We start from the raw sequence: 16,336 nt of genomic DNA, 5'->3' as shown, positions 1-16,336 counted from the left end.
GAGCCTGCCTGTCCACGCTCCGTTTCAATTCCTTGCGAGCATGTTGTAGGCGTGTGTGTGGCTGCACGTGCGCAGAGTTGACTGTAAATCTGTCAGCAGAGATCCGCCGTGGAACGAGACGAGGGCTCCTCGCTGCCACACCCCTCCAATTTGGCAGCGCGCACACACACACACGAGAGAGGTGAAACTACGAGTCGATTAACAGTAGAAGAATCAGCAATAATGTTAGTAATAAACTGATGGTTGAACACCCCCTAAGAAGTTAAATGAAACGATGAAAGGGGTGACACGTCCTGCTGTCAGATAACCTAATGTCACTGAAATTAATAGGACTAAACACAAATCCAGTCCAGTAACATGAACAGAATATGAAAGCTGACGCCGTAGGTACTGATCATTTACATCATCCTTTCATCTATCAATTATTTATATATTTGTCAAGAAAATTCATCCTCCTATTTCCCTAAATCACATTACCAAAAGTATAAGAATGATAAAGAAGCTGGAACTTTAATAAATTTTCTTTCAGGAAACTAATCAATTAATAGTCCTGATTATTTCCACCTTATGAACAAGAAAAAAAAACTAATTTGACCACATTCGTGCATTTGCACAAACAGGGAGCGTTCAAATGCACCGGCCATTCTCCGTTTGCAGCATCTCCACTCTGACTTTCCAACTGGCTTTCTGATGTTTTAACCTTGCGCACTGAGCCTCTTCACATATCTCTCTCTTCAAACCATTTTATAAATAACACACAGTGACTGATAACGTGGCCATGGCCACAAACTAAATTCAGACTTCCAGTGCAATTAACTCACACCTCGCACCTGCGGTCCACACCGACACAAACACATATACAGTGAACTTCTGCTTACGCAGAAGAGTACAGGCTGTCATTAACCGGAGTGAGCTGGTGCTGTAGTGGGACTGTGGTGTCACGCTCAAGGACACTGTGCTTTTCGTTGCACATGCATACGCTCGCTGATCCAGGGATCAAAACCGTGGACCTTCGGAGTTGCAGGGCAGCGTGTACGCACAACAGGGCCACGTTGCTGCCCCCTGCAGATATACAGTGAGACATTACATTACTGAGGATGAAGCAGATGACAGGAGGGGTTACGTATGAAGGAGACCTAACACGGAGGGGGGGAAGAGAACCACTACGTTTCACTCGTTCACATCGCATATTCCAAGGCAATGCATGACCCCTTCAGCGCACTGGCTCGCATATGCGTAGAGTCAGCGCACTTTTTCCCCCCCGTATCGCTCTCGCAGGCTGGCTGGGAAACGGCTTGACTGACAGTCAGACCAGCATCGTCTGCCCCCTTCCTGCATTGCATGTTTGAAAACCAGCAAAAACACAACAGTGTCTCCCAGACAGGATGCACACGGCACACAGCTGTTTGCACGCTTCTTCTTGACCAGCAAACATTTCGGTCCAAATCCCCCTCATGTTGCGACAGCGTCAGACTCAGCTGTTTCCTACCGACTGTCAGCAGCAGCGAGCGACAGTTAAATATCAGCCCGCGGTGTGTGCTCAAGTCCGAGTGTGTGGATCCTCGATGCTTCCTCCCCTCTCAAAACTTCCCGACGTGCTGCAACATTATTGCAAACACTTCTGCGGTCGGGCAGCCTGTCTGTGCGTAAAACTGGCCAGCTTGAGCGATAAGTTTATTAAACGTGCCAAACATTCGTCCGTTCTGCGACGCGGGCTGCCAAACAAACATGACACCTGACATGCACTTTATCACCGTCAAGAACAGGGTCAGCCTTTGCTGTCATGTACTAGGAGACCATGCACTGTGCCCTCCGCACCGCACCGATGCCAATATTGTGTGTGTGCACTGCCGCTGGAAACCAAAGTCACTACATATCCGTCCTCTATCGAAATGCAAACCCGAAGCAAAGTCCGGTTAAATTGCCTGAGCGACGGCGAGCACGCGGCACGCTCTTACCTTGTGGACGTATATCTCTCCCGAAATCGGTAATTTCTTCTTTACACCATTAACTCTCCGCCATCTTCGGCACTGTTTGTTTAAATGGGAAACACTCCCGAAGCCCAAGAAGCCAGTTCTGTAAGTTGAGGCAGTCGCGGGGGCTTCTGGGTAAAGGAGTTCGTCCGCGAGCAGCCTCGCGCTTCCGGATGCCCCGCGCATCCCGGATACGGACTACAGGCAGACGCCACCACCGCACGGGGGAGGTGGAGGAGGTGGGGGAGGAGGAGGAGGAGGAGGTGGGGAAGCAGGCACCGTCTGTCTAGCAGCCTACAGACGGATGTCAGCGACGAGAGGAGATGCCACGGTGTGTTTTATCAATTAACCTCAGTACGACACGGTAACAAATCACTGACACGAATGTTTTAATGAAAACTTTTTACAGAAAGAGGACGTTCATGTGGAGGGAGTGAAAGGGACAAAGTTGAGAGCAAATTAGGACGCAGTTAATATATATATATTTTTTATCGTTGTCTGATTAAGATGAGTTGGTTCCTTTGAATCAATTAAAGCCTAATTTGTGCAGTTACTGGGAGCTGGAATGAGTTACACTTTAAAAGACGACGCCAATATATGTCTTTCCTGCCAGCTGACTTTATAAAATATATTTTAATGTAATTTGAGTAATAATTTATTTTTAACTAATTTCCGTACATTGTAGAAATTACATAAAACATTCTTAGCTCCGCCTGACTCTCAAAGCTTGATTTATAGTTGCACATAGCTTCTGGACCGTAGCTTTGAACCTTAGGGGGCACAGGTCATGGTACTTAAGGGTTTCTTGAAGATGCTTTGTCACTCATCCAAGAAGCTACTGAAGAAGCTGCTTGTGGTGATATGTCTTCAGAGCTGAAGAAGCTACTCGAATGAGTGACGAAATGTCTTCAAGAAACTACATTCCTTTTTTGTTTTAGACACAGTGCCAAAAATTGCAGTTCCTCAAATGGCCACCTAGAGGTTGGCTACAAAAACGAGTAAATTTCCCGAGACCTCCGTGTTAAAATTTACCACATAAATAATGGGGCGTGGGGGCAGTTTTTCAAATTAAACATCAGTCATTTCAATTATATTAAGGCTTAAAGGCTTAACAGTATGGGCAGAGCTGCTTTTGTCTCTAGTGGTGCTAGTGGTGTGCCCAGGCATGACCCGCCCGCCTCAGCTCCATTAACGCTCTACCTCTCGGCCAGTTTTTAATTAATCAGGAGTTTGGTTGTGTCAGGAACAGGCAAAATGGCAGCATTAGGAGACACCACACTGAGCTTCAAAACTGCTCTTCGGGAATCCTGTGGCTGGTGTCATCATTATTATCGTTATTGGTTCAGACCAGTAGAGAGACAGTGTCCACCGGACGTAATTTCAAAATTAAAACATGCGGAGTAGTCAGTGGAGAAAATTGAATTAGGGTTAGGGTCAATCACACACATGATATAAATACAGTACTGTGCAAAAGTCTTAGGTGGGTGTGGAGGGGGAGATGAAAACTAAGAATGCTTTCAAAAATATAAATAATGATTGTTTATGTTCATCAATTTACAAAATGCAAACTGAGCAAACAAAAGAAAACTCTAAGTCACATCAATATTAGGTGTAAGTACCAGGGATCAGGCCTCAGGGATTTTGTAGGATCGTAGACGCAGTGGTCAGCCAAGGACACTTAGTGCAGCAGATGAAAAACACATCAAATTTATTTCCATTTGAAATCGGAAGATGTCCAGCAATGTCATCAGCTCAGAACTGGCAGAAACTGGTGGGACCTAGGTACACCCATCTACTGCCTGGAGAAGTCTGGCCAGAAGTGGTCTTCATGGAAGATATGCAGCCTAAAGTCCATCCCTCCGACACGGAAACAAGGCCAAGAGACTTAACTGTGCACGAAAACGTAGAGACTGGTGTGGAGAAAAATGGCTGCAGATGCTCTGGACTGATGAGTCAAAATTTGAAATATTTGGCTGCAGTAGAAAGGAGTTTGTTCACCGAAGGGCTGGAGAGAGGTACTATAATGAGTGTCTGCAGGCAACAGTGAAGCACGGCGGAGGTCCCTTGTAAGTTTAGGGCTGCAATTCTGCAAACGGAGTTGGAGATTTGGTCAGGATTAATGTTGTCCTCAATGCTGAGAAACACAGGCAGATGCTTATCCATCATAAATACCATCAGGGAGGAGGATGATTGGCCCCAAATTTATTCTACTTCATGGCAAAGACCCCACACGTACAGCCAAGGTTAATAAGAACTATCTTCAGTGTAAAGATGAACAATAAGTGATGGCATGGCCCCCACAGACCCCTGATCTCAGCATCATGGAGTGTGTCTGGGATTACATGAAAAGATAGAAGGATTTGAGGAAGCCTACATCCACAGATGATCTGTGGTTCGTTCTCCAAGATGTTTGGAACAACCCACCAGCCGAGGTCCTTCAAAACAGTCTGTGCAAGTGGACCTAGAAAAACTGATGCTGTCTTGAAGCCAGAGGGTGGTCACACCAAATATTGATTTGATTTAAATTTCTTTAAATCACTTCAACATTTTTATTAAAAAAAAAAATAGTTTACAGCATTTCATCACGCCTGACCAAAACTTTTGCACAATACTGTATTTTTTTTAAATTGTTGCTGTGTAACACAGTAAACAATACCTCACTTGAAAGACTACAACCAGAGAAGTTACTGAAGTTACACAGTAACTTTCTTCACAAGCTACTCTGAGCCGATAAAGATCAAGACAGATGGCACTGATGAAAGATGTCCTAAAATAAAATCTTGTCTGTGAGTATTAAAAACATCTGCAAAGAGTTTAAGCACATTAATCCCTGTCTCTAATTTGACTTCCTGGGTCATATTTCATTGTGTCATCGGTGCTTGCACTTGTAAAACGCTGCCACCAACAGAGACTCTCCTGCTATAAAGGAGGAATGATTTCATATGAATCCTTGCTAATTCATTAACATCAAGTCTTCCAGACAAGACTTACAGCATGTCATCACATCATTGTTGGGAGGCATGTTGTTCTTTCTATTAGTTGGCTGAATGAATCAATCAATTCAAAGCCTCCTAGAACATCCATCTAAAATTGTTGAAAATACATTTGATTTGTTAAGGAGCTAAGATTTGTTGGTATACTGGTATGGGCTGATGTGAATTTATTTTTTTTTTATGGGACAAGGTAAAGCTATGTCACACAGTATCTGTGCTGACACGAGTAGACATGAGTAGATAATATCAGATCCCAGATATTGGTGTTGGCGTGCAGCACATGACAATGCAATAGTTGATGAAATATTTCTTACTGTGTGTTTGAGAAGTGACCCCATTATATATAACAGCATATGCTAATAGGAAATGCTGGTGATTTGTATATGTGAAAATGAAAATAGGTTGATTCTTCAATATCAATATACGTAGGCCTTTAGCTATATAGCTCACAAAAAGATACAGTGAACATGAAAACTAAAGATTTTTAGATTTGTCTTATGTCCGTTTAATTTATTAAAAGAAGCCCGTTTCAATAAACGTTCACACTTTTCTTTAAGAGAGATTATTGACGTCTCCTGTCTCGATCAATGACCTAAAAAGAGCAAGATGAACAGTAAGATGGAAAGAGTCAAGTTTATTTTCAGGTTGGAATTTGCCAACACTTGTGTTTTTGTTAGACTCTTAGCTAGACACAGATAGATAGATAGATAGATAGATAGATAGATAGATAGATAGATAGATAGATAGATAGATAGATAGATAGATAGATAGATAGATAGATAGATAGATAGATAGATAGATAGAGAGGCTCTGAAACTCTGACATTTTGCATGCTTTTCTCAGGAGCTGGCCTTCTGTGAACTCCTCCAGGCCACCTATCTCTTATAGATGAAGCCCATATGTGGGCTCCGTATGTGAGCTGGCAGGGTCATCGTGGAGCAGTGACGTCATAGCCGGGTGGCCTATGAACTGGGACACGTCAACACAGCACCCCGACTGCTGCCAAGATATACAAGGCAGGGACAGATAGCACCAAAATCTGTCACCATGGTGATACTAGGCAGACAGGAGTACAGATAGATGGATAGGAACTTGTACACACACACACACACACACACATCGAGTGAGTGAGAATCCTGTTGTGTCGATGACAGTGGTAATGAAAGAAGAAGTGAGACAAGATGATGAGGTACTGGAGTTTAGTTTAAGGCAGTTTTAGAAGGAGATCACAGATAATGATAAATGGCTCCCATTGCTTGAAGAGAAGAACCACTGGAAAAACCTACAGGTGTGAAAGGCAAAGAAGAATTGTGCAGTGTTGTTAGTGTCACTGAAGAGAGGGGGAACAGAGAGAGTGAAAAATAAGGTAGAAGTTCACCAGATTCACTATTGAGGAGAAAGTAAGAGCTGAAATATGCTTGTTGAGAATGTTTAAAGCAATTAGCCTCACGGGTCAGGCATAATTCATCGGACAAAACTAAAAGACCGGCTAAGGAGAAGAAAATGTGATGAGAATATTACTCAGAGAGAAATGTGAAGAGCAGGAATTATGGGGCGACGAGCGTCAGAATTTAACTTCAGGAGAAAAGTTGTGTTCAGAAAAGCAGAAAAAACATTTGTTAAAATTAAAAGCAAAAATAAACCAGCTGTTCATTATCCAGAAGTGACCAGGGATACAAAATGTGCTTCCCATTAACCCTGTACTACACACATGAACACACACACTCACACACGAGGATAAGTCCTAGCCAAAGGATTTAGAGGCATTTAAGCCTCCTTTAAAAGAAATTAGACTTGGAGCACATTTGAGGTCGACTTTCAGGCTGCACTGAACCAATAACTGCAAGTGTTAGAGCTCAATGAAAGTAAAAGGTTGAAAAGACAGAAGAGAAACTGATAATAGGGACTATGGGTGAGACAAATTAGCTTTCAGTTTTTGTGCACTACTCCTATACAATAAACAAATAACTGCAGCATTGAGCTGAATTATAAACGATAGACAACATTTAATTAAGCAGACTTTGTTATTTATGTCTGTATATACTGTATCTTGTGATGGACTGATATAAACCGAGCGTCAGAGAGTAAATAGGGAGCTGAAACTATGTTGCACTAAATGCTTGACCGCAAAGACCTTTCAAAACCATATACCAGAAGTTATATTTACCTTTAGTTTTAACTCCAGTGACTTGTCAATAAGATTTTAAACAGTGTTCAGTTTTCAAACACTGTTAAAACATGGACACATTGTGGCCGGCTGAGAGTCATGTTTGTACAGATGTACAATGTCCGTTCGTTCGTCCATGGCTTTTGGTGACCGAAGCGTGACTGAAATTTTGCAAATGTATTTGAATCACAGTTTTTTTTGCTGACTACTCAAAGAGGGAAACTTCTGGAAAGGTCACCACTTCCTGCATAGAAACCAGTTCATCGTGAAACCTTCATCAGCGTGTTCATGATGAAACTACAAACCTGATTTCTTCCCTATAGCTACTGTGAGATTGACATATTTGTTAATGAATCAATGGATTGTCATTAAACACCTGAGACTCAAGCGTTTGTTCTTTAAAATAAGATTAAGATCTTTAGGTAATTGGTTATTAGTAGGATCTAAAAAAGTATTAAAATAAATAAATGAATAAGCACTGTCTTTAAACTGGAAGTATTTTTTGAAAGAAATTATGTGGACACAGGGATTATTTCAGTGTATTTTACAATGTAAGTCCCCGATGTGTACCCAAAAATATAAAACTGGAAACGATGAAATCCCAACGTCCACACCTTGTTAATTTGTTAAATGTGCATGTCATATCAAAGTAGATAAATAAAAAATAATAAGCAGAAATAAACAAGTGCATTGACCCTTTCGCTAACAAGACAAAAGTGTCTCCTCATGAAGACAACAGGTCTAAATAAAGCAGAATAAGCTGTAACAAACCTAAAACATAATGTCCCCATATGAGGACACTGGGGCTTAATAGGTTGCACACAGATTTAAATTTTAATCACGTCGACCTTTAGTCACATGCCTTAAATTTTCAAAAGCATGTTAAAAACTTTAATGTGTCAAATGATTTTACAACGGAAGCAAATGTCACTCTCATGAAACTGAATTCTGCTTTGCATTTAATGCCTGAATCTTCTTGTGCTGAACCAAAATGATAAATATCACCATTGTTATGACTACTATTAACTACGTTTACATGCACAGTAGTCTTTTTGTTTACTGGATGGATCCCCATTAGCTGCCACCTTGGTGACCACTAATCATCCTGTGGTGCATAAAGGAGACTTGGAGCACATTTGAGCACATAGTATTCCATTTATAATTAGAATAGTAACCTAATCAGAATAAAAACGCCTCAGTCGTAACAGACTGGCTCAAACAGAAGACATTTTCAGTCAGAATGAGATGAGCGGTATAAACCTGTGAATACTTTATTATTGATTGAATAGAAGAATATTAGCGTGTAATAACCACTTGGTCCGATTGGCTCTGTCAGGACTAAATGAAAATACATTTCTTCAACGTATGTTAACACAGCGTGTTGGTAAACATCAGGTTACGTGACGAGTTTCCGTTGTCTCACGGCAGAACAAGTGAAACAAGTTAAACGAGTGTTTAAAAGTGCGAATGAAGGAAAACTCAATGGGGGCAGCAACGTTGGAACCGCCTCTATCTTGTTCTTCTTCAAGACATCTTCTTCCTGCTCTTCCTCCTATTATAGACGCACTCCACAACCCGCAGAACCACTTTGTGCATGTCAGGTTCCCCTCTGGTGGAAGTTTTTGGGCACTGAACATAAATATCTTATCTGATCATAATTTGGAGTCTCTGACCAGCACGATTTCAGCAGAGCTGAGGAAATATTGTCCATGTAAACATGTTGATGTTGGTTGTAACTCCTTTAGTTTATCTATCAACCTGATACAACGGGGTAAAGTTTGTCATCTTACATCTTATAGAGAATGTGCACTGACGTCACTGCCACTTGGGGCCACGCCCCCCTGAGTGGCAAATACATGGTGAAATGTATCAGTAAATACAGCAAAACCGTGAAAAATGTGGATTATCAGATCAAATTAAGGACAAATGGATTTGACAATGATCCATACGAACTACCATGGATATGGAAAAGCGGATTAGCCTCAGTTTCAGGTTGTTTAAGTTTAGTTTTAGATCATTTCAGTTATGATTAATGTAGTTAAATAAAAGATACTAAGACGCTAAGAGCTTTACTGAGAAGTAAGCTAGCCATATAATACTGTAGCATCCGATGAACATAAAAAGGATGTTGAGGAGTGATCACAAATATTCCGTTTATTGTTTTATTATTATTTATTGGACTGAAAGTTACTCTGGGCTGTAACTACGCTAAAACAACGTCAACAAACTTATGTGATTGCCCTCCAGAACATAACTTAAGAAGTAACTGAAGGTATGACTTCATTAACAAAATAAAAAATACAGCAACGTCAACACCAGGTTTCTGTGCCTGGATTCCAGTTGTTTCTTCGTAATTCAGTGATCCATTTACTCCATTTACTTAGGAAGATCTGTAAAAATATATCCCTGACTGCTTTTCAGATTTGATGGTATAGTCAATTGCACAACAGCTCTTCCTCATTTTATGAATTAATTTTACAATTTAGATGCTATTAAAGCCTGTCATTTAAACTGATGATGTTAATCTCCATGTTCAACTGTTTTTACCACTGAGTGGCTGTAACCACGGAGACTTCACTAGCTGTGTCGCGTGCATACCCTCTGTAATTGGGCTGAGATATTAACAACACATTCAGAAATTTAAAACACTATTGTATATGTTGGGTAATGGTAGGCAATATTATTAAAGATACTAGAAATAGTAGAAAATCCTCCTTTAACAGACACTCATTGTTTTTCTGCGTGTGACAGCAGAAATAATGGTTTCTTTCCTTAAAGTCTGGCACTGAGCATTCTTTGAAGAAACAACAACAACAAAGTTACATCAGGATTATTAATGGAAACGATTCCAGACCTTTGCTCACAAATAATTTCACTGAAACATATTTATCGAACACTCGAGCGCCTCGGAGGATATCTGCTAAGGTTGCTAAGTGGATATTTCATGTTGCATTTTTGGAGGGGAAACACTTTAATTCACTTGGTCTGTTCTTGATAGAGTGAAACAGCAGAGGATTGTTTATCTGGAGCCAGCTGGCTTCAGGTTGCAGCCCCGCAATATTTAAAGCCACATTATTAGGGTACTTACTGTCTATCATTTGGAAAATTCCATCAGGTTGCCTGAGGCTAAAGGAAAACGGAAATGGCAGAAAATGAAATGAAAAGAAACACACACACACACGTATGCACACACGGCTGCTTAGACAGTAGCAGCACCTCTACACTTAGCTGGGCCCTCACAATCCGATCGGCCATAATTCTGCAATAAAGCGCCGATATCAGGAGAGAGGATGTTTTAAGGACGGACTGAAGACGATCATCCCTAGTTGTCTGGTTTATAATGGAGACAGTGAGAATTTAAGGGACTGCAGAGAGAGTTGTGGGAAGGTGAGATGAACAGGGAAGCTGTTTAAAATTCCAAACAGGTAGGGACGAGGCTTCAGGAGGGTAGTGGAACAGCTCCCAGCGCACACACACACACACACACACACACACACATAGATACACACACACAGATGAGAGACACACAGAGAGAGAATGGAGGCGAACCATATGCAGAAAATACTGCTGCATTTGTATGTGGACCTGGAACGGCCGGTCGATTAAACGTGTCTATTAACAGAAAATGAATTGCCAACTACTTAATGTGATTGATTGTGTAACTGAATGTAATTATTCAAACACAAACACCCCAGCATTATTACATTTTTGGAATCGGGGCAGTCGATCAGTCAGCTTGGGCTTTGAAAAATTGCGAAAGGAATCTTTCATCAGGATCCGCGGATTCGATTTATCAAGGAAACAATAGGTAGATTAATCGATCGTTAAAAAATAATTGTCTGTTGATTTCAGTACACGAGCTGACAGGGTGGAAGAGCCGTCTTTGTTTCACAACACTTTCTAGCACAATGTCTCCATCATGCACCGTGATTGAAAATGTCAAGATGAAAAGATCATTACACGAGCATCAGTTTATGTTGGTGGTGGACTATTGACGGCACTCAACACGCACCGAGGAGACGCACTTCAAGAAAGGTTTCGCTTTCACGCTCCATGTCATAGAGACGCAGGAGGGTTAAGAGGCGACCTTGCCGGTGTAGACACAGATGAAGTGGGGTTATTGCCACTCAAATAGATGCAGTAATGCATTAACACATATTGTAAAAGGATTTACGAAAAGGTATATACGAAAAAAGACACACAACAATCTATACACAAGGAGAGAAGATAAAGGTAGAGCTGTGTAAAATAATTACCACCATAATGACCACTATATGGTCAAGTCCTATGTAGCTATTACCCTCGGCCTCCATTTTTGTACGTGAAATCTGCCTCAGCATCAGCAAAGTGAAATCAATACAACTTGATTGAACAGATAAAAGAAAAACAGGGGTCAGCTGTTAAATCGCTGGCCTAAAAGCCTCAAGGGACGATAAAGTTGGTGATTCAAAAAAAAAAAAAAACTAAATCCACAAAGGTGAAAGGAATGGGTGAGAAGGGAAATGGAGTCTGGCAGTGTGTGTTAACTGGGTGTTACCAGGACAGATCAGGCACTGAAGGAATAGATGAGGCTGTGTAAACACATGTGACCCTGCTAGCGCTGTCAGCTGTCCCGTTTGCCGTCTGGGCCGTGTGTGATGCTTTGTTAGGATTCCTATCCCACTTACAGAGCTTGTTTGTGCACAGCTGCATGAACACAGAAAAAAAAAAGCAAAACACAGAAAACATTCCGCACACTGTAGAGGACGTGAATAAATTATATTCACTTTGCCTCTGGATTTTTGCTGATTTGTGTTGTTGCACAACGTGAACGCTCCAGGCCAAAGCTACATGCTTACTACACGGGTAACCGAAAACTTCACTAGCTCTGTGAGCTCACACTGGCTACAACGTACCGGGTTTTTATTGTGCAAACAACCGTAGGCAGCGAAGACAGGCGACTGTCCATATGGCTATATGGCACCATTGAGTTAGCGTAGAATCAGTACAAGCTGCATTCACTCTGGTTTGAGAGCACACAGGGCCAGAACTGGAAGCGTGGGACAAATGTTAAGCACAAAATCCCCTGCAGTCTTGGCAGGGCCTTTGGGAACTTCAGAAGAGGCCAAAAGATTTTTGAAAAACATGCTCCAAATGAATTCTGACTTGCAAATGCTGCATGGCACCTATAGGTAAATGTGTCTGAGCTACATAACGTGTCTCTGTTAAGAAATGCATGCGTGTTAACTTATAACTCATACAACAAGGGTTAACAGATAAGTTTGTAGCCTAAGGGGAGAATCTGCACAATCCCCTCCCTCTCCTTTCAGAGTTATCCCAGCGGTCATGACGCATACACATCCCTGCTCCAAAGATTTTGACAGTAAATATAAAGTCAGATCGGAGACCTCTGAGGTCCTTCTCAACACCACGTTGTAGAAGGGTCCCCCTGCCCTTGAGACTAAGGCAGCAGATGATTGCATAAAAGCAGATGTTGTTAATTTTCTCAGAATATCTCATCTTCTACTACCGCTTATCCTCACTAGGGTTGTGGGGGTTGATGGAGTCTTTCCCGGCTGTCATCGGGCGAGAGGCGAGATACACCCTGGACAGGTCACCAGTCCATGACAGGGCTAACACAGAGACGAACAAGTATACACACACACCAAGGATCAATCACCAATTAACCTAACAAGCATATCTTTGGAAGTGGGAGAAAACCTGGGTACCTGGAGAAAAACCACAGACACAGGGAGAACCGGCAAACTTCACCCAGAAAAGCCGAAGCCAGTCTCAGTGCTAACCACTAAGCCTAAATAACTAAATAACTTTCTGCATTGTCACACAGTAAGAACTGCTCGTGCACATAACAAGAACTGTGTCTCCTATCGCCTCAAACGCATGCTAAACCGTTAGCTGGTTGCTAATGGGGCAATAAAATCACACAGTTCACATTCAAAAGACGTGTCCACACCACTGACTGCTGTGTTTGCACAACATGTCTCTCTTGTGGAGCCAGTGTTATCTATTAGATGAGTTTACCTAAACCTAGTTGGTGCAACTCAACTAATAAACTATAATGTCTCTCTTTGTTTCAGATGATCTGACCGAGTCTGACTATAAATATAAACTCTGCTCTCGAGGTGCTCAACGGGCAAGTAAACAAGACACATTTGGCATTTGACAGAGCATTTTTGTTAGCGAGATGAACTTTAACAGCGTTTAGCGGTACTAATAGCTCAAACTAAACACAACAGGCGTTTAACAGAATTTTTTCCACTGCATTGTGGGAAAACAAAACACATGTATGTTCAATTACTTATCCATCTCCATCTTGTGAACTAACGTAGTATTTTTCTTTTGCTTGTTAGCATAGGAAAATTTGTCTTCTTCAACTTGATTGCTGTCCAACTGAGTAATACTTCGATTTGTCTTTAATGTTAGAGATCACTACAGCTCTGCACAGTTTCTGATTTTAGGGTTTAATACAGAGACACATGGTGTTCCTTCTCTTTGAAGTCATCTGATGTTGGAAGTATTTTTTGTTCCAAACTTGTTTCGGTGGCAAGTAACCTGTGACTTTCTTCTTTCTTAAAAGTCTGATGTGTCTAAATCTCCAGGCTTTAATTTGTTCTCTGAGGAAGGTTCATTTTAAAAGCTTGTATTTTGTTAATAAAGAGACACACGGTCACGTTGAAGCTGTATTATTTGTCTAACAACTCAAATTCACTTACGTTTTCAAATTCTACATACTGTATATGCACTGTATTGTGATCTTTATAGCTTGTACAGACTGCCCAGGAATAATTGTGTTATGTTTAGAAATAAAATCTAACACTATTTTCTACATTTAGCAGTTCACAGTACCATTTTTCAAATTGTCCATTATATACATATATATATATATATATATATATATATATATATATATATATAGATATAGATATAGATATATATATAGATATATATAGATATATCTTGTAAAAAGTGAGCTAAGGTGCTAAGTTACCTTAATTAATTGCTAATCCTTTGCCTGTATTTGACTATGAAGGTGGAAAATAATAAGTTTATGTTGTGACTGAAAAAAACTAAACTGTGGTAAACAGTAAATTTCAACAAAAGCAAAGCACCATTAAGTTTACAGTAACTTCCAGACAGAGCTTTAATGCTGTTATTTATTTATTTATTGTCAGGGAAATCTTTAAAAGACTGGTCTTCTGCTTATTCAGATCTGGTGACAATAGCGCTCGTCTTGCTCAAGTCATTTGTCAGACTCTTGTTTTAAAACTCTGGCCATTTACTTCCATTCAAATATTTGCCCTTTTAATGTTTTGGCACTAGTGATCATCCACACAGAAGCAGCACTGTTAAACTTAGACATTTATTATTATTATTTATTTATTTATTTGGTTTATGCCTTCCCCTCAATTCTGTTTTTGTCAGGAGTTTACTGAATAATAATTTCGTCTGTGCAACAAACACACACACAATATTGGCAGGGACAAACTAAATGTCACCAAGATAGATATTCAAAGGGATGGAAGTAGAACTGATGCCAAATGAAAATAAATAAAAAATTGCTTTCTTTCCATGTATCAGCCCTTTGTTGTCTGGGGACTCTTTATTTCAGCTTTGCTCTCCTTATCTGAACCATTTAGCTTTTTTTTGTTTTTTTTCATTCACAGGCTCTGATGGACAGTCACACACAACATAACACATAACTCAGTGTCTGTTTCTCTTCCTCTCACTTCCTCGACCAGTTTGTCTTTTCTCCCATCCGCCTTTCATTCCAGCCCCTCAGACCCCACCATCACCCCCCCCCCCCAGATGTTTCTAACCCCTCTAATCGCCGTCCTTCATCGGCCTACACCTGCTCTACTCTGGTCTGCTCACCCACAAATAACCACGAGGTCACGAGCATCTTAGACCTCCACCGAGCTTCATGGATCACTGCGAGCAAACCTGACTAAGAGAGCAGCTGCAGCCCAATTTGCTCATTTGAGACAATCAATGAAAATAACACTGAGAACCACAATACTTCCAAGAGATTACGTGCACGCACCCAGACACACGCTTACACACACACAGCAAGCAAAGCGAGCGTCTGTCCTGCTAATTTCTGGCTATTAGTCTGCAAGTCTGGGATTACATGTCTTATTAAATACAGAATTTCAAATGAGCTTCGTTAAATAAGAAAGTACTCCCATTTTAATGAAGCTAATTTATATGGAAATTACACATAATGCTGACGATTCAGCGAGAGATTTATCCTCATTGGATGAAGTGGAGGCAATAAAGCAAAAAAAAAAGAAAAGAGGAGAAAAGGAAAATGGCAGCTGGCATGCTGCTGCACACTTCCTGCAAGTTTGCTTTGGAAGCGCACCCTCGGACGGCTCAGGCCGCGCAGGCTTGGGCCGGGGGGTGCGGCCACCCGTGTGCGTGATGGAGAGCGTGTGTGTGAACTCCTGTCCTTGTGCTGACCCTGCAGAGCTCCAGTCTGCCTCTCTGGTTCCCACTGATCCATCATGCTGTCTGATTACCCAGAGAAAACCCATTAGTCTGAAACAACACAACACATTAGCAGTGAGCTGCAGGTGTCTCTTTTCCCTCTTGCGCCCATTCTTCACCATCCATGGATGCAGATGTCATATTTATGTTGCCCTAGCAGTCAAATGGCAGTGAAACCCTTGTCATCTATCCAAAACACACACTGAAATAAGGATGTTTTAAGTCATTATTGGGTTAATTTTGCTGGTTGGTGTCTGTTAAAGTCAGTTTTAAGGGTGCTGCGCTACATACTGTGCGATAAGACAATGTTTCTGTCTTTCTCACTCTGACTAGTGATTTATTAATGCAGGTCTGTATGCAGCTATGCCCCAGCAGACTGCTTCTGTCCCTCAGGCAAAAAGGCTCAGCATTGCCCCCTGGTGGTAATTAGCCAAGGAGCCCGATCTGGCCAATACTTCATGTCTCCCAACGCCGTCCCCCCAATGGCTTGCGTAAATGAAGAATGTTTAAAATCAAGAAGGCCCCTAAATACATCCTTAAGTTAAACAGGTGGGAAGCAGTAAGGAGGCATAGGGAAGCCTCAAAAACCAACGTCATGTGAGCGCCCCTGCTTTATGGAAAACGTTTTCATCACCTCAGAAGTAATTATCTACAGCTCTCGTAATTTCAGTGTTTGCATGCCTTTTTCATGGAGTTTCCATGGAGACGGTTCCACT

General features: G+C 41.3%; 1 protein-coding gene across 1 annotated transcript in view; it reads right to left on the bottom strand.

Annotated features, from left to right (window-relative positions):
- The window catches only part of LOC125010718 (nuclear receptor coactivator 3-like), a 56,943-nt gene extending 54,847 nt beyond the window's left edge, over nt 1-2,096 (bottom strand). Inside the window, exon 1 of the mRNA XM_047589493.1 lies at nt 1,959-2,096. The gene's annotated coding sequence lies outside the window, so the exon portion shown is untranslated. The remainder of the gene's footprint in view (nt 1-1,958) is intronic.
- Between the last annotated feature and the right edge of the window lie 14,240 nt (nt 2,097-16,336).

This window comes from Mugil cephalus, chromosome 1 (genome assembly GCF_022458985.1).
Source record: "Mugil cephalus isolate CIBA_MC_2020 chromosome 1, CIBA_Mcephalus_1.1, whole genome shotgun sequence".
NCBI lineage: Eukaryota > Metazoa > Chordata > Actinopteri > Mugiliformes > Mugilidae > Mugil > Mugil cephalus.
This window is presented reverse-complemented; position numbering and strand designations above follow the sequence as displayed.